Here is a 19,043-nt window from a genome sequence, read left to right on the forward strand (position 1 = left end):
TAGAGAACAGACCTGTGGTTTCCAAGGGGGAGGGGGTTGGGGGAGGGATGGAGTGGGAGGTTGGGGTGAGCAGATGTAAGTTATTATATATAGAATGGATAAACAACAAGGTCCTACTATATAGCTCAGGGAGCTATATTCAGTATCCTTTAATAAACCATAATAGAATACAAAAAAGTATATATATGTATAACTGAATCACTTTGCTGTAAAGCAGAAATTAATACAATATTGTAAATCAACTATACTTTAATTTAAAAAAAAAGGAAAAAAAAGACAATTTGTTAGGATGTTTCATTTGTTTCATTCTGAAATATATGCCAGGTCCAAGAAATAACTTGTCTTTGCTCCTAAGGACTTCCAAAAGTGTAGCTTCTAGAGTCTTCTCAAAGGTATCAATAATTTAATAAAAAATTAAAAAGAGCATTCTAAATCCTGGGGTGTTTTCTCCTAAGCTTCTCTGGATAAGGTGAAATCAGAGTTATTATTATTATTATTTATTAATTTATTTATTTTTGCTGTGTTGGGTCTTCGTTTCTGTGTGAGGGCTTTCTCTAGTTGTGGCAAGCGGGGGCCACTCTTCATCGCGGTACGCGGGCCTCTCACTATCACGGCCTCTCTTGTGGCGGAGCACAGGCTCTAGACGCGCAGGCTCAGTAGTTGTGGATCACGGGCCTAGTTGCTCCGTGGCATGTGGGATCCTCCCAGACCAGGGCTCGAACCCATGTCCCCTGCATTAGCAGGCAGATTCTCAACCACTGCACCACCAGGGAAGCCCCAGAGTTATTATTATTAGGCCAACCTCAACCCAGGGCATTTCCCTAGAAGAGAGTTGATCTTGGACATCCAGTAATCCATGGTTCTCAGACTTAATTGCTTCATCTGTTTGTAACTCTTGCAGAATGTTAAGACATAATGAACACAGCTTTCTCAAAGTAGATTCTTTGAGAATAATACCGCAAGCATGTATTGAGCCTTTCCTTCTTAGGCACTTGGTAATCAAGAATAATAATAACAACAGCAATAATAATAATGGCCTATTGTACTTCTAAAAGCTGGTAACTCAATGGTGTAGAAAGAAAATTATGAAGCAAAGCGAAAAGTGTCATGATGGAAGCATGGGCACAGTATTATGAGAGTACAGAGGACAGTCTTAATAATTATGCGAGGGTGTCACACCTATCAGTATACACATGGAGTCTCACGTTTGTCCTAGAATCACTCATACTTTCCATCACTAAGATGCATAGTGAGGAATTTTTAAATTCACATACCATACTCACTGGACTCTCCCCTGACCATATGCTAAGGAACACTAAGTATTTCTTATCAAGGGCAGGTTATGTAACAGATCTTTGATTAGAGCCTCATTATTAGTGCCAGGGGTCATTAGTAGCAAACATTCGTCAGTGCTTAGACATAGTAACTCAAGAGGACACATGTTGGGAAAATGCTATTTCCCTGACAGCCATTTGATTTGTTGTCCATCTATTATATGTGAATTATTAGTTAGATTCAGTAAACTGTGATCTTTGCTTAAAGCTATCATTTGTCGAGAATGGGTTTAAGCCTAGGTTTGTGAACAAGTATCTTTTCTTTAACAACAACAAAAGCAACAAAAAGTCTTTGCCCGTTGAAGGATTCTGGTTCAAAGTTAGGAAAGGTAGCTTTATCAATTATACCTAGGGGGATGAGTCACAGTAGTTAAAGTACCATTTTATTCCTCCTAAAGACAACAGATAAGCAGTGCCACGGCAACTAAATGTACAGTTCTTTGTGTACACAGTTAAAAGAGTTCATGCATTGCTCAGAAACCTAGAGAAATCACAAAGTATAATTTTTCTCTCTTATATCTTTGACACCATTTGTTAGATTACTACCGAAATGTTACAGTAGCATTGGTTGTGGTTTAAGAACAGAGGGATGCTAGCCCAAGAAAGCACTGCATGCTGCTTTCCTAAGTAAATCTTGCTAAAGAGAGTGTCTTTTCCTATTAATTTTTGATGGAGATGAACATTCCCATGGCTCTGGGCTCACATACTTTTGTTGGACCCTACCTGAGTGAGATGGAGCTGGTGGCCTGGAATAATGTGCTGGAACACTACCACAATTGCAGCTCTCTAACGAGGATTTCATTAATCCACTCACGGATCCATGGTAAAACCATGAATATACCTGAGATGATTTTTTTTTTTTTTTGATCTGACTACAAAGAAAGTTTGCTGAACAAATTGATGGTGCAAATAACATTGTATACTACATGTCTTTCTTGAATAATGGTAAGGAAATAGGGGTCTTAAACTATTTGAGAAGTAAATTTGGAACACAAACGAAAAATGCTCTTCCTACATGAGAGCTAAATATGGTAATCAGAAAACAGAAGTGATGCTTTCAGGACCTAATTAATAAATGGCTTTGTGAAAAAAATCCTTTGGATTAGCAACACTGGAGTTCTTTGCTTGAATTAGCTACAGGGCCTTCACATATGTTGCTTCCTCTACCTGGCTCCCTGTTCCTTACCTCTCCGCCATAGAATTTTCCATAGTCTTTAATCATTTACTAATTTTTGTGAGTATTTTGTTAATATATGTCTCCCCCAATAGACTACTTTTGTATTTGTTCATTGTTGCCTACCTACCACTGTGGCCTGGTTCACAAAAGGCACTCAAAACTTATTTTTTGAAAAAATATATTATACACACACACATTTTGTGATCTCTTTCTCTGGGGAGTATCTTGTGGGTAATTAATTCTGTTCAGTAATTTAGCACCTTTAAAAGAATATTTTTGTATATTTATAGTCTATATTTCATAGAATGTTTACAGTAAAAAATAAACTTCACAATTAGTTCTTTTGGTTTTAAGTTATGGAAACCTGTTTGAACTAGTTTTAGCAAAAGGTAGTTTCTTAAACGCATATATGGCTATCTCAAACAACCCAAGGGCAGGGTGATGGTGTGAAATGGAGCTTTATCCAAAAACTGTGGAGAAACCAGAATTTGCTCTTCATATCTCAATTCTGCCTCTCATTATATATTTGTTTCGTTCCTTTCCTCCCTCTCTCTCTCCACACCCCCACCCCCACCGGTAGAATCACTTTTTGGTTCTATTTCTAAAGCACACGTCAGAAAATATCTACTGCCAACAGCCTGTGAGTTTGCAACATTTCCATCTAAGAGCTCAAAGTTTCACTGGATGATCATTTCCCAGTTCTAACTCTAAAATCCTGAGAATGGACTCAGATTAGCTCAGCCTGGGTCAGGAGCCAACCTCTGGCTATATCTCTACAGATGAGGTGGGGTCACTTTATAAAAATGTGTTTGCTTCCACTGTAACCATTCAAAAGGAGGAGGGAGGAGGAAAAGCCAGTTCCCACAGACATGGGATTGCTGGGAAGGCAAAACCCTGCAGAGGGTTGTATGAAGAAGAAACCTGGTGATCTTTGCCCGCCACTTGCATCAACATCCTTACAGTTACCTTTTATTATGTGTTAATAAAGAAGCAGGCACTGAAGACTTGGTTTGGGGGGGGGGAGAACTGTTGTATCTCAATATGAATAATTTCTGCATTTCAGGGAGAAAAAATAATGGAGGCAATGGAGACAAAAATTGAACAGTCGGGAAGCAGCCGCATGACCCGATTCATTCTTCTCTATACCTTAAAACTATTTTTCCTTATGCACAATAATATAATGAGATGAGATGTGACAAGACTTTCTGATTATTCCCTTTATGACTATGTTGAATGTGTGATAAATTTAAGATGGAAGTAGGGCTGGGGATATCCTGGGCACTTGGGCATAATATTGGTTAATCTCTTTAGAATATGGTAATAAAGGCAGGCAGCCTTCTTACAAAGGGATTATAGTGGGGACATTTCACAAAGTAAGAGTGGGATGGCCAGAAAAGCTGCCCCTCTGTCCTTTCAAATCAGATGTGAGGATAATCACAGAGATCACTATCTTGGCTTTCCAATGATAAGCAAGGCATCCTGTAATCATTCTATCCCTGATTAACTTTCACTGGTATTGATTTTAAAAGACATTTTTTTCATACAGAAACTAGAAGTGACTTTCAAAGAGAATAAGATCTCTTGGAGAAATGACATTCTCAATAAAAGAATTTTAAAAGAAGTCTCTAAACAAGGACATTGTTCCTACTGGCAAATGATATGACACCCATAGAAACATGGAATTGTATAGTTTGACGATTCCTTAGAGAAATCATGACTAACCCTTTATTTTACAGACATGAAACCTAAAGTTCAATGACAAGGAGACATTTGTCCAAGATTCGAGTATATTCTAGGGAAAATAATCTAAAAAATTGCTATCTAAGTATATTTAATAACAGCTGGTCTAGTGGTAAAAGCAAGTAAGTCTAGCTCAATACATGTATAATCAAATATAAGAAAAAAATCATGTTTCCATTCAAATAATTAAAATGAAACTTAGGTTCCTTTTTTGAGATTCATTCATTTATTTTTTTAAAAAGTACTGTTCTTACAAGTTATATGAAGAACTGTAACATTTTTGCTAAAAGTTTCAAATTCTTAAAATTGAATGAGGTCAATGGCTATTTAGGACAGGGGTCAGCAATCTATGGCCCATGTCTGTGTTTGTAAAAAAAAAAAAAAAGTTTTATTGGAACACAGCCATGCCTATTCTTTTTTTGCATTGTCTGTGGCTGCTTTTGTGCTGCAAAAGCAGAGCTGAGTAGTTGGGACTAAAACTGTATATCTCACAAGACTAAAATATGTACTATCTGGTCCCTTTAGAAAAAGTCTGCAGATCCCTGTCTTAGGGCACGTTTCCAAATGGCCATCTTGTAGCAGTCATGGTTATTTCATGAATATCAATTAATGCACCTTAACTATTCTAAAACTGTTTCATAGTCAAATGTCATATTGCATGTGCCATGCATATAGGTATCTAGGAATAAAAATAGTCAAGCTTTTCTAGTCATAAACAGTATTCCAATCTCCTACACACTTGTTTCTTGGTATCTGCATAGGTATATGTTTTCGTTTTAGCCTCATGTGGCTTTTATTTTACTTCATTTTTTTAATTGAAGTATACTTGATGTACAATATTATGTAAGTTACAGGTGTATAATATAGTGATTCACAATTTTAAAGGGTATGCTCCATTTATAGTTATTATAAAATATTGGCTATATTCCCTGTGCTGTACAATATATCCTTGTACCTTATTTTATACCTAATAGCTTGTATCTCTCAATCCCATACCGCTATATTGCCCCTGCCTCCTTCCCTCTCCCCACTGGCAACCACTAGTTTGTTCTCTATATCTGTGAGTCTGCTTCTTTTTTATTACATTCACTAGTTTGTTGTATTTTTTAGATCCTATAGACTTTATAATGTTGATTTACTTATATTTCTCATATAAGAAAAAATTCTGCAGGCAGCACTTGAAACACATAAACAACGGTTGCCACTATAAAAAATGGATGCCACAGGCACTTATCTATGCCCTGATGATCTTCAGACTATAATTGCACATTTGAAACATTAACAAAAATATTTTAGAAGTCACTTTTCCTAAAAAATGCTTTAGTTTATCATAGCTCTAAAGGAATGTAAAGCAAAGGTAAGAAACCTATGGGCCACATACCCACCTTTTTGAGAAATAATAGAAGACAATCCTTTGTTATTTAAAGGATATAGGTTTGAAAATTAATGACTTAACACTCCAATCCATGAATGTTCTTATCGGTCTCCTACTACGTGGCAAGTTCTAGTTAATAACTGAGGTTATAAAAAGGATAAGATATTATCTCTGCTTTTGAAGCACTGACAGTTTCTTGTACTTTATATTTACTAAGAACTTCTGGGACATTAACTAGCATAGCTATTTTAGTTTATGAAAGCTGCAGCTCAGAATTCCTCTCTAATGAATTCATGTTTGTAGGATGCCAGTATTTTCTAGTTGGTTAAACCAAGTGTTTGTTTTATCACAAAATTATTTCCTGGCACCACATCACAAAAAAACCTTAACTTCATGAAGAATTAAACATACTCATAGCCTTATACTGAAGAGTTTGGGATAATATGGGAATTTGTTTTCTCTGAAACAACATAGCAGAAGAGTTGCTCTATTTCCAAAAATGCCAAGTGGTACATCAAGGTCAAATAAGACTGCTTTCACCAAAGAAATTTATCCTATGTTTGTAACATCACAAATAACTACGAAGAGAACGTCTTTAAAACCATGAGATGTTAGATATGGATGGGATCTTACAAATCATTTTACAGCTTAAGAGTAATAAGTCAACTGAGGTGAGGTCAGAGGCAATTCCATGGTATTTGGAGAAGGATGAGGGGCAAGATACCCCTTGGCCCATGGCTTAGATTGAAGAATTCAAATTTAGATTTGGTATCATTTACAAATGAATTTATATACTCACTCAAAGAGCTACTGATAGAACTGAAAAAAAGCTATTCATATTCTTTATATTTGTGTTAAATTACAAGTACATACCAACCACATGGTACAATGAACTGATATTTTAAAAAATTAATCTCACCATTATTCTTTTGAATAGCACAATAGATGTCATTTTTATGGTACGGACTTAGTAAGTTACATATGTACATTATGAATATCAATTTGTGGTGGCGGGTCCTGCTGGCCGGTGCCTCCCTCCCGCCTCCTCCTGGCTCGGCTGGCTCCGGATGCCGCCGCCAACGCCGCCTCGCCACTTCTTGGAGCCGCAGCCGCCCTCGGCCTAAGAGGTTTTAAAATGGAACACTCTGATGCAGCACCTAGTACCTATTACCAGGCACTGCTCGGCCCCCGAGATCCCAGACTAAAAGGATGGTTTCTTCTGGACAATTATATCCCTACTTTGCTCTGCTCCATCCTATAGTTGCTAATTGTATGGCTGGGACCAAAATATATGAAGAATAGGCAGCCGTTCTCTTGCCGGGGGATTTTAGTGGTGTATAACCTTGAATGCACACTGCTCTCTCTATGTTCTGTGAGTTAGTGACGGGAGTATGGGAGGGCCAGTACAACTTCTTCTGTCAGGGCACACGCAGTGGAGGAAAAGCAGACATGAAGATCACCCGCGTGCTCTAGTGGTACTACTTCTCCAAGCTCATCGAGTTCATGGACACCTTCTTCATCTTGCGCAAGAACCACCACCAGATCACAGTCCTGCACGTGTACCACCGCGCCTCCATGCTCAACATCTGGTGGTTCGTGATGAACTGGGTCCCCTGTGGCACTCTTATTTTGGTGCCACACTTAATAGCTTCATCCACGTCCACGTGTACTCGTACTACAGTCTGTCGTCCGTCCCTTCCATGAGGCCGTACCTCTGGCGGAAGAAGTACATCACGCAGGGGCAGCTGCTTCAGTTTGTGCTGACCATCATCCAGACCGGCTGCAGGGTCATCTAGCCGCGCGCCTTCCCTCTTGGTTGGTTGTATTTACAGATTGGATACGTGATTTCTCTGGTTGCCCTCTTCACAAACTTCTATATTCAGACCTACAACAAGAAGGGGGCCTCCCGGAGGAGAGAACACCAGAAGGACCACCAGAACGGCTATGTGACGGCCATAAACGGCCACACCAGCAGCTTTTCTTCCCTGGAAAACAATGTGAAGCCGAGGAAGCAGCATAAGGACTGAGGCCCAAGGGTTGACAGCTTATGAACCACGTCGTCTGATTGTAAGCACGTATGAATTGTGCCCAATGCTAGTTAACAGGTGCTGTAACTAGTCGGCCTACAATAGTGTGACTCATGCAGGACCTCTTCCATCAGTTCCAAACCCCTAGAAAATGTAGACAGATTTTCCAAGTAGTCATAAGAGTTTTAACATTTCTGGGCTCTCACTGACCCTTGCGCTAGACTGTGGAGGGCAAGGTGTTGTAGTACACAACACTGCTGTTGCCTCATTAGTTATAGCATGATAGGTGCTGAATTGTGATTCACAATTTAATAACACTGTAATCCACACTTTTTTTTTTTTACTGTAGATCATGCATGTGATTGTAAATTTGTATAATGTTGTTACAGTAGAGAAACACACATGCCTTAAAATTTAAAAAGCAGGGCCCAAAGCTTATTAGTTTAAATTAGGGTATGTTTCAAGTTTTTATTCATTTCTAATAGCTCCGTTCAGAAAACTCAAAGACCATGATTTATGAAACTATCGTGTGACACATAATTTCAAGTGACTTGTACAAGTGAAATCGGCACCTTCAGTTTTGTAATATTGGCTTTAAATCAGGCAGGTTCAAGTCTAGTGGAACAGTCAGTTTAACTTTTTAATAGATCTTTTTTTTTTTATTGAGTGCCACTATTAATAATGTAAAATGGGAGGGGGGTTCTAAAGCAGTCTTGATGAAACTTCCAATATATATTCTTTGTCTTCAAGATTTTAGGAAGTGTGTAGGATGAGTAGCCCGTTTTAAATTTCAGAAGTGCTAAGTGTTTTTATACAGGAGACAAAGCCCATTTTGCTTTCCACTTGTGAGAGCAGATATATATTTTCCAAGAGAGATGATTAAATGTTTACCATTTGACAGAGTCCCATAGATGAGCAGTGGGGAACTGGTTGCCAGGGTCCAAATTTGGATTGATTTCTGTACTGCTATCTGTTTTGACACAAACTTCTTTTGAAAATGTGCCTAGCTTACCAAAATGAATAAAGGTGGGGAAAGGACCTTACATTTAAGGTAAAATTAAACAGATAGCTGCAGCATGAGAGAACTGGGAAACTGGATAGAGATGGTTTGTTTAATGTAAATCTAATAGCACCTGTAATTTTTTTTCCTGCTTCGAATCTAAAGATTTGTCTAGAAATACTTGTTTAAAAATAAGACCGCTTATCATAAAATCATGTCTCACACCCTAGAGGCGTGATCGAACAGATAAGGACTGTTGTGTGTGTCATTTTAAAGTAGTGGAATTTAGCCTCTGAATACCTCCTCCACTGGAGGAAAAAACATTCATTGAACCACTCATGACACATCTGAGAAGGTCGTTGACAATGTATAAATGAATTGGTGGTTTGATATTTATGTAAATATCAGTTTATCATGCTTTAATTTTGCACATTCATATTATAGGGAGCCAGTTGGTTCTCTTAATTAGTCTTGTGGGTTTTCTGTTTGGAAGGAGTCACAGCATCTGTTTACATTTACCTTATCAAATCTAGAATGTATATATTTGTAAGTGTATGTCTTCCTAGGTACTAGCTTGCGAATGTCTTTACATATTTCATTACAGAAACTATAACATTCAATAGTGTGCTGTCAGAGTGTGCTTTAGCTCATCTGCATATACCCACAATGTTAAATAATGTCTATACATTAATCATTAAAATGTTTTTGATTAAAAAACAATTTGTAACCTTGACTTGGCATGTCATTTTTTTACATTCTAAAAAAAAAAAAAGTAGACATGGTCTTGAGTTACCTAAGTGTTTAGAAGCCACAGAGGAAGTGGCATGCTAAGGTGGCATGGCCATGAAGGATGAGACTGGAACTAAAGCCTGAGATCCAGATCCAATCTAGCATACAGACCCTGCATTTACGTATATTGGTATTAGGACCCCAATGAAGCCATGTTCTGGTTGAAGTAAGATATTATATCGTAATATCCATATCTACCCATCCCTCAACTACAACATACTGCACATAGTAAGTATATGTTAAATGTATGCTTTCTTCATTCACATTGTAACTGACTTCCTCAATAATTTGTAATGAGAAGATATTAAGAATAAATCACTAAGGAAACAATGGATTGTCCGAGGTAAATTATCCAAACCAGATATTTGATCCACTGTTGGATCAAGTATTTGGATCAAATATCAAACCAGATATTTGATCCACTGTTGAAGTTTTGAAAAATGAGAAATACAGGAACACATGTAGGTCTGTGCTATACATTACCCCAAGTGGAGAGCTATTATTATGAGCTTAACTCAGGTCAACTTAGGCCTCAAACCCTACTTTAAATGCCCTTCTTGCAGAGGAACCAAGTATCAAAACTAAAACAAACCAGAAAAACTACTACACTTTGACTGTAAGCATGAATAGCAAGTCTGACACCTTTCTTTTGTTGATTTGAATAATTAATTTTTACTATAATATTGATAGTGTAGACCTGGCCTCACTGTAAAAGATAGAAAAAGGAGGAAAAATACTCATAGCATACATACATAAAAAATATATCCCATTAGGAAAATGGGGAAAATGTATAGAAGAGGGAACTCGACGAAAGATCATGAAAATTTTCAACTTCACTACTGATCAATAAAATATAAATTAAGATTACACAAGATTTTCAATCACATTATTTTTTATCATACTTATAAACGGCAAGGATATGGAGAAATAGAAACTCTTAGACAGTACTACTGCATACACAAATCAGAACAACTATTTTGAAGAACAATTTGGAAATATATGTCAAACACGTGCAAGTCTTATTGCTTCATGCCTCCACTTCTAGTTATAGACCCTAGGGAAACACTTATTCTTGAGCATAAAGATGCAGGTACGTGAATGTTCATTACAGTATTGTTCATTATTGCCACAATAACAAGAAACTCTAAATTACCAATCACAATAGATTAATAAAAAATGAGTAATATTTATTCAATGGGCTATTATAGAGCACTTAAAATGGATGAACTTGAGCTACAGGTATCAAACTTGATACGTATCTAGACATAATGATAAACAAGGGAATGGAATTACTCAGAACAGAATTACAATGGAATACTACACAGCCAGAAAAAGAATGAAATGCTGCCATTTGCAGCAATGTGGTTGGACCTAGACAATATTATGCTTAGTGAAATAAGTTAGAGACAGAAAGGCAAGTACTGTATGATATCACTTATATGTGGAACCTAAAAAATAATATAACTGAAGGTAGATGCAAAATAGAAAGACTCAGATATAGAAAACAAACATGTGGTTACCAAAAGGGAGAGGGAAGGAAGGAGGGACAAAGTAGGGACATGGGATTAATAGATGCAAACTACTATGTATAAAATAGATAAGAAATAGGGATATTATTTATAGCACAGGGAATTATAGCCATTATCTTATAATAAACTATAATGCAGTATAATCTTCAAAAACACTCAATCACTATGCTGTTCACATGAAATAAAATATTGTAAATTAACGATACTTCAATTTTAAAAAAGACATAATGATAAACCAAAAAAGACAAATTTCAGAAGAATAGGTGAGCATAATAGCTTTATATAAACTTTAAAATATGCAAAATTATGCTCTATATTCTTCACATCTATAGGAAGTGAAAACTGTTAAACATGCATGAAAACAAACATCGAATTTAAAATAACAGTTACTTCTGTGGTGAAAGTAGGAAAAGGGAAAAGAAAGAGTACATGGGGAACTTGGAATTTATCTAATGTTTTATTTTCTTTTTATTTAAAGTAAATATGGCAAAATGTTAAGATCTTATAAAGCTGAATGAATGGTGGATACATAAATGTAAATAGTATATCAGTGTTTTCAAACTGTAGGATGATACCCGTACTGTGGGTCTGAAATCACTTTGAAAGATTGAGGCTTATATTTTTAAAAAGAATAAAGTAAAAAAAAATAAGAAATATCAGTGTAAACTGCAGTACATCTAAACAGTGTTTTGTGGATAGTTTGCTTCAGTTATTTGTATACTTATGTATGTATGTAAATGTGATATAAAATAGGTTTTCTTACTCTGAACTTTGGGTAGAAATGTTTTAAAGGTACTGTACTATATTATTCTGTACCATTTCTATCTTTTCAAAATATTTCATATTTAAATTAAAAAAATATATTATTAATCGAAAATATTGGGAATCAGTAGAGTTTTAAAAGACAGCTATAACTTTTAAATCACAGAAAGAATTAGGTCTGTTTAACCACTTATAATGTTAAATATATTTTTAAAAATATTGATATCTCAAAAGGATAGATGAGTCAGTGAACATGAAATTTGAACTAAGAGTCTCTGAGTTACAATTTAATGTTTAGTTCTCTGAGTTAAATTGCTTTTTATAAATCAAAGTTTTTCTAAATCTTAAATCCCATTCAGACATGTTTATTTTGCTGTATTTGAATTAAAGCTTAATATATTGGCATTTTTAAGTTAGTTATCATTTAGGTTTCTTGGAGATGTAACTCTGGAAATGTAATGAGAAATCCTTACATGATGAGTAACCATCAGAAACTAGATTAAGAGAATAAATGAGAAAGCAGGCCAATGACTTTTGACCCTTATATTTATTTTTTTTTTTTCTTATTTTTCTCTACTAGGACAGGGTTTCAAAGCCTCCACAATAGCCAATACGCTTGGCCTCTGATACACACAAATTATTTACTCCATTTATGTATCACTTATGTCAGATAGTATGTTAAGTTCTAATAAACTGAGTGGGAGGTGGCAAGGGGAGAAACCTGTATAAAATAGTTCCAAAATGAAGCCCTTATCCTGTGGAAACCTTTCAGAAAATATACCTATGATTTCAAAACTGTGTTTATGTGTCTTTATTGCAGAAGATATTAACAAAAGCCAGCTCATATACATTTCCATTTAAAGTTTTCTTAGTGTCATTGATACCAGTTGTAAATTATTAAAATTGGAAGATATTGAATGAAATCAAGACAACTACAGACTATATTGGCATTAGTTAGCATATCCTTGACATCTAAATTTATCTATTCTAATAAGCTATATAACGCACAGAAACACAATTGTAAAATGCTTTTGTAGTAACAAAATGTATTTATCGCTGAATTTATACCTTTGGCACTCAAAAAAGTTGCAGATGGGCCATAATTCATAGGGTCTATATATCTTCCAAATTTGTTTGTTTGCTTTATTCATGTCTGCTGCTTTCAAAAAGGATTTTGAGATAGACTGTAATAAAAGGCCCATGCAATAGGCTTGTTGACCGGAAGATAAATTATCTAAAGCATTACAGTAAGGAAGAGAAGAAATGGTTATTGAGGGGGTGGGTGAAGAACATATAATTATACAATAGTATTAACTAGAATAGTTACTTTAATTATCTACTAAATTTAGCCTGTACTTCCTGGAAGTCAAGACAAATTTTTAAAAATCAGTATGAATCCTATATGTCTAGTTGTAGTTAATCAGGATAGATAAATTCGAGTTTTAAATCTAAGGGACACAACTTTTTAAAAAAAAAATCATGAATTTTTCCATAAGGAACACTCAACAACATAATGGATGACATTTTGAGTATTCAATGGGGTTTTAGAGAAGTCATTGAAACAGTCTTCCCTTGACCATGTTGTATGTCAAACCGGGATAAAAAGCTAAAGGGGGGCTTCCCTGGTGGCGCAGTGGTTGGGAGTCCACCTGCCGATGCAGGGGACACGGGTTCGTGCCCCGGTCCGGGAAGATCCCACATGCCGCGGAGCGGCTGGGCCCGTGAGCCATGGCCACTGAGCCTGCGCGTCCGGAGCCTGTGCTCCGCAACGGGAGAGGCCACAACAGTGAGAGGCCCGCGTACCGGAAAGAAAAAAAAAAAAAAAAAAAAAAAAAAAGAAAGCTAAAGGGGATCTTGTTTGTGTAGCTCAGCAGGCTGTATATTACAGATCTACAATGATTCCATCTGTAATAATTTATAAGTTTGGCAGCTAACATACTTGAGGAAAAAATATTGTTTGAAACAACCTTGGTAGACCAAAGGGGGTGGATTATTTGAGAAAATGGATACTTCAGATGAGAAGAATGTTTTTGTTACCTAGTATGGTAAACTGAATATTGGCCCCCAAGAGCCAGGTCCTAATCCCTGGAATTTGTGAATGTCACTTTATATGGCAAAAGGAACTTTGCGGATACAAGGAAGTTAAGGATTGTGAGATGGGGAGATTATCCTGGATTATTCAGGTGGTCCCTAAATTTAATCATAAACCTCCTTTTGAGAAGGAGGCAGAGAGATCTGACTACAGAGATAGAAATCAGTGGGTTACTGATGCAAGATGCTATGCTGCTGGTTTTGAAGATGGAAGAAGGGACAAAGGAATGTAAGAAATGTAGCTCTAGAAGCTCGAAAAGGCAAGGAAATTGATTGTCTCCTAGAGCTTCCAGAGGAATGATAGCCCTACTGACACCTTGATTTTGGTCCAGTAAAACTGATTTTGGATTTCTGACTTCCAGAACTTAAAGAGAATAAATGTATATTGTTTTATGCCACCAAGTTTGTGTTAAGTTGTCACAGCAGCCACAGAAACTAGTCTACCTAGGATAACATGAAAAATATCTTTACCAAAATAAAACATTTTAAAGTATCATATGCCATAGGATACTGGCCCAGTGTTACAGTCTGAATGTTTGTGTCCCCCCCCCAAATTCATATGTTGAAATCCTAGTGCCCAATGTGATGGTATTAGGAGATAGGACATTTGGGACGTAATTAGGTCATGAGGGTGGAACCCTGATGAATGAGATTAATGCCCTTAAAAAGAAGACCTAGAGAACTACCATGTCCCTGCCACCATGTGAGGACACAGGAAGAGGTCTGCAGCGTGGAAGAGGGCCCTCACACAACAATTCTGGCACCCTGAACTAGGACTTCTAGCCCCCAAAACTGTGAGAAATAAACTTCTGTTATTTATAATCTACCCAGTCTATCATATTTTTACACACAGAATGCAAGGAAATCAATTGCTGATTGCTTGGGGGTGGGGTTGAAAACTTACAGGCTAATCAGCGTTTTTAAATCTAATATTAAAATCCTAAGAGGATAATTTCAGGGCTAGTTATGAATTTTCTGGTTTTTCTTATGTATTTTAGATAATATTTGCAGTGTTCTCTTATTGCATTTTTGGTAACATTTTCAGTATTCTCTGGGAAATTAAGTAAAAGGCTCACTCTAGAATATAAGGCCCAGTGGGAAAATAGGGCCTCTTCCTCCTCTCTGGGTTGAAAGATTGGATCTTATTTGTAATTTACAAAATCTGTGGTTTGCAGAGCAGCTGAACCAACAGGAGGCAACACCATTCTTATTTGAAAGCTGATTTCCTTTAGTAAAGCGTCAATACTGGGTGTGACAAAATAGACAAGAAACAACAGTTCTTCAACTGACAATACTATATTAGTGGGGATCCAGGCTGTGAAGCAGACTACCTGGAGTATTTTTCCTTAAATTACTGATACAAACCACTTTAGGAGCTCTAAAGAAACAAATCGACCAGGGCATAAGCCTAGAGCGTCCTGCCCTGTTTTTCAAGAGGCTGAAGCAGGGCTGCCCAGTGCAGACATGAGAGCTTTAGAGTTTAAAAAAAATGAGGGAGCCAGCAGGATGAACCCAGAAAGTCTGATGTATCAAGCCTCTAGTGAAAGCTTCTCTGGTGGCTGGCTGTGAAATGCAGAAATTCAAGCTGTATAGCTGAGTTTCCCCCGGATGTTGGCTGTTTGCTAATGCATGATAACCAGCAGCTCCTGACTTAGATGAACTCCCCACTGACTGCTAGAGATTGCCATCATTAGGGACCTTGCTTCCTCTGTGTTCCCAGAGGACTCTGCATCTACTCCTGCACATTTTCACACTGCACTGAAGTTATTCATTTATCTGTCTCTTCCACATGCATCTTGGCTTATTTCTTTTTGTGTCTCTAGCACCGGCATAGTGCCTAGTATTTAGAAAAAGCTGAATAAATGTTTGCTCTATGAATGAATGGAAGGAAACTCCGGATAAGTCTTCTGACAAAATCATTAGCCAGGATCTTTAAATTCTAGGAATCTTGAGGCTGATGGGGAATTTGACAATGCAGGGATCAGGTTACCACTTGAACCCACATCAATCTTGGCATCACTAAAAGTGATAATCAGACACTAGGGAGTCACTGCTACATGCTCCTGTAAACCCTATTGAAGTTCTTCCACTTCACTGGGATTGCTTGGACTGGAAGATCTATGCGGACAGGCAGTTATTTTTACTCATTTTGATATTAGAAGAATATAGAATAGTGCCTAACATATAGGTGATCCTTAAACTGTTATCCAATGAGTGAGTAAGCTTAGAGGACAGAGTTGAGAAGGTAGAGACGGATGATAGGGAAATCAGAAAATAAGTGCTTATAACAGTCCGAGTATAAGGGACAATACCTGGTTTGGACTTTGCCACCCTCAACAGAGTTCCCCAGTATTGCTTCCAGTGGCAAACACGCCTTTCAGGGGCTCTGGAGTGGATTTTCCTGCTGTATATCCACTCCCCTGGCCTGGCTTCCCTCAAGAATCCCTCCTGGATCTTCCAGTTGTGCCCATTCATTTTGTTCCCTCCAAATCAGGGCTCTGATGGGCCTCTAGTGACCCTGAATTAGCATAACATAACATGACGCATTGTACCACTAACATTGATAGCTATAAGAGTACAAGAATAAACCAGGAATTCTGAAGACTCCCCTTCTTGCCCATCTCCTGGACTCCCAAAAGAACTATCTCAGAAAATTTACTTCCAACCTGTCTCCATCTCAGAGCAATGGTGACACTCTGATCACTGTGGCCTCACCCACAAAGATGAGTTCTCTCACCTGCTCCAGCATCCACAGTGATACTTTTGTAGGGACCCTGTCTCCTGTTCCTACTGAAACTATTTGAATATGTGGTCTCCAGCATTTAATGATCTCTGCAAACTCCAATGAGCCTCACTCATTGGAGGGCCCCCTTAATACCCATCTATTCAAAGTACATCACTCATTGCCCACAATCTAGCAGTAAGACCAAGTGCACAGATAGGATGCTGGAATACATTTTCCACAGATACAATTCCTAGGTTCCCTCCCCACACCTCTACTTCAAGAACTCTCCCAGAACCTCCCTCTCCACACTTCCATCCTTGAGTAGTGCTTGACTATGAGAGAGAAACAAAAGTATTTAAATTCATGTTATTTTTATATTATTAAAATGCTATGGTACATAACATTTTGTGTATATACTATTTATGCTTACTCATTTGTTTTTCTTCAAGTTGGATCGAAAGACTTTCCAATTCCTAAGATTTGTAAGCAGCACATATTTTTGGTGGAAGTGGTGTTCTGTTAAACCATACAGAGTAACTCTTTGGAAAAGTCATAATATCAAGCAAGGCCACACTACACTTTTTTTCTCTGGCAGGAGAATTAGATTTACAACCACACTGCTTTTCCTATTTTTGCCCTTGTGCAGATACATTTAGAAGAGCTGTATAATATGTGCTTTTTTAAAACACATATATTTTTAGCATTCACTAAAAAAATGAACGATACCATAAAATCTTAGTCTTTAGATATCTGGAGGTAGGGATTAACTCCGTAGAGCACTCTTCTGTCCATCTGTGTGTGCATACTCCAACAAGTATTTTGGAATTCTGAGAACTCTGCAAATGATGTTATCATGCAGAATATTCTTGAGAAAAGATTTCCTTTGTTTCATTAAAAAAAACTTCTATCGACTTAAATAACAGACATAGTCTATTCTGATCTATTCTTTTTTTTTTTTTTTTCCTTACAGTAACCATTTTTTGCTGTGCAGACACTACTGTTTGCTCAGAGGAAAACCAGGTATTTGTTCAGGCAGCTTTCAAAGGAAAGAACGTACTTTTTTTTGCTCCTTTCCTAGTTGTCTGGACTAATATTAACTTCATGTGTAAATAAAAGGAGAAGGTGAGTCTATTTTGTGTTTTACTTTTTTTTACTAATGAAAGAAAATGTGATGCAACGTCCCTAACTCAGCCGATTAATAAGTATTTCCTATTCAGAATCTGCAGAAGAATTGTTTTTTTTTTTGCAGAAGAATTTTAAGGGAATCAAATAGTTTCCAGAGTTTTATTCAGTTCTTTAAGCTCTAAATACTATAAAATAGAAATTATTTTAGAATAGCCACTTTTTAAATAGTCAAAACTGCTTTTCAAAATCTTGAACTCTTTCATCATTATTTCCACTTCATTGGGCCACAGAAGCACCAAAGGGAGCTGTCGCAATAGAGGTTTGTGCACACCAGAGTCTCAACTGGGACACAGATATTACCTTGAGAATCTGGCAGTTTGCCTAAAAATTGGAAGTTTTAGCAAATAAGGCAAGTAGACCATGGGCAGTGTGTGTGCGTTTGTTAGCTGCTGTAATTATTCCAGGTGAGTTCAGTCTCTAAGAAGATCCTTGACCCTAATTTTGAGCCTAAAAGATGACAAATAAGTGCTTGATAACACAGTTAACATAGTATTTTAAAAATCGATCTCTTCTGTCGTGTCCTACCATGTCCAAAGTTTCCCTGATCAAATAAGCCTATTGCCCCTTTTAGCTCTATCATTTATAGCAAACTTTGTTGTTGTTGTTAAATTTATGATTTTTCATTGCCCTCCTAGGCAGATAGTTGATGGTAAGAGTCTTTTTTTCTTTTTCTTTTGTTTTCTGCTGCAAATAAGAACACTATTAAGCAATTTGGGGAGGGAGCAAATAGGTACTGAATTATTAAGACAGAACGTGAGAAGGAGCCAAATAGCCTTGCATAAGAAATGCTGAGGGAAGAGGGGACAAACTAAGGGTATGGGATTAACAGTCAGACTACTGTGTATAAAAGAGATAAGCGACAAGGATATATTGTATATAGCACAGGGAATTATAGCCATTATCTTGTAATAACTTATAATGGAGTATAATCTGCAAAAATACCGAATCACTATGCTGTACACCTGAAACTAATATAATACTGTATATCAACTATACTTCAATAAAATAGATAGGTAGGCAGACAAAAATGTTGAGAGACTGAAGTCCTCAGAGGAAGAGCAAGTACGTGGATTTGAATATTTTGGCCTGTTCTATCCAAAAGGGTAGTCACCAGCTACTTGTAGCTATTAAGCACTTGAAATGTGGATGGATTTCGAAGACAGTACAACAAAAGATTGTAAAATAGCTCATCAATAAATTTTTATGATATCACATGTTGCAATGGCAATATTTTGGAAATACTTGGTTAGAAAAATATATTATTAAAATTAATTTCACCTGTTTTTTTACTTTTACTATAACTAATTAT

The 19,043-nt window shown here is 36.9% G+C and overlaps 1 protein-coding gene and 1 pseudogene across 1 annotated transcript in view; one reads left to right on the forward strand and one right to left on the reverse strand.

Annotated features, from left to right (window-relative positions):
- IL1RAPL1 (interleukin 1 receptor accessory protein like 1) overlaps window positions 1-19,043 on the reverse strand; it is a 653,817-nt gene that overhangs the window by 323,766 nt on the left and 311,008 nt on the right. The window lies entirely within an intron of this gene.
- Window positions 6,762-7,653, forward strand: LOC132418041 (very long chain fatty acid elongase 5 pseudogene; annotated as a pseudogene).

The sequence above is a fragment of the Delphinus delphis genome, chromosome X, assembly GCF_949987515.2.
Source record: "Delphinus delphis chromosome X, mDelDel1.2, whole genome shotgun sequence".
NCBI lineage: Eukaryota > Metazoa > Chordata > Mammalia > Artiodactyla > Delphinidae > Delphinus > Delphinus delphis.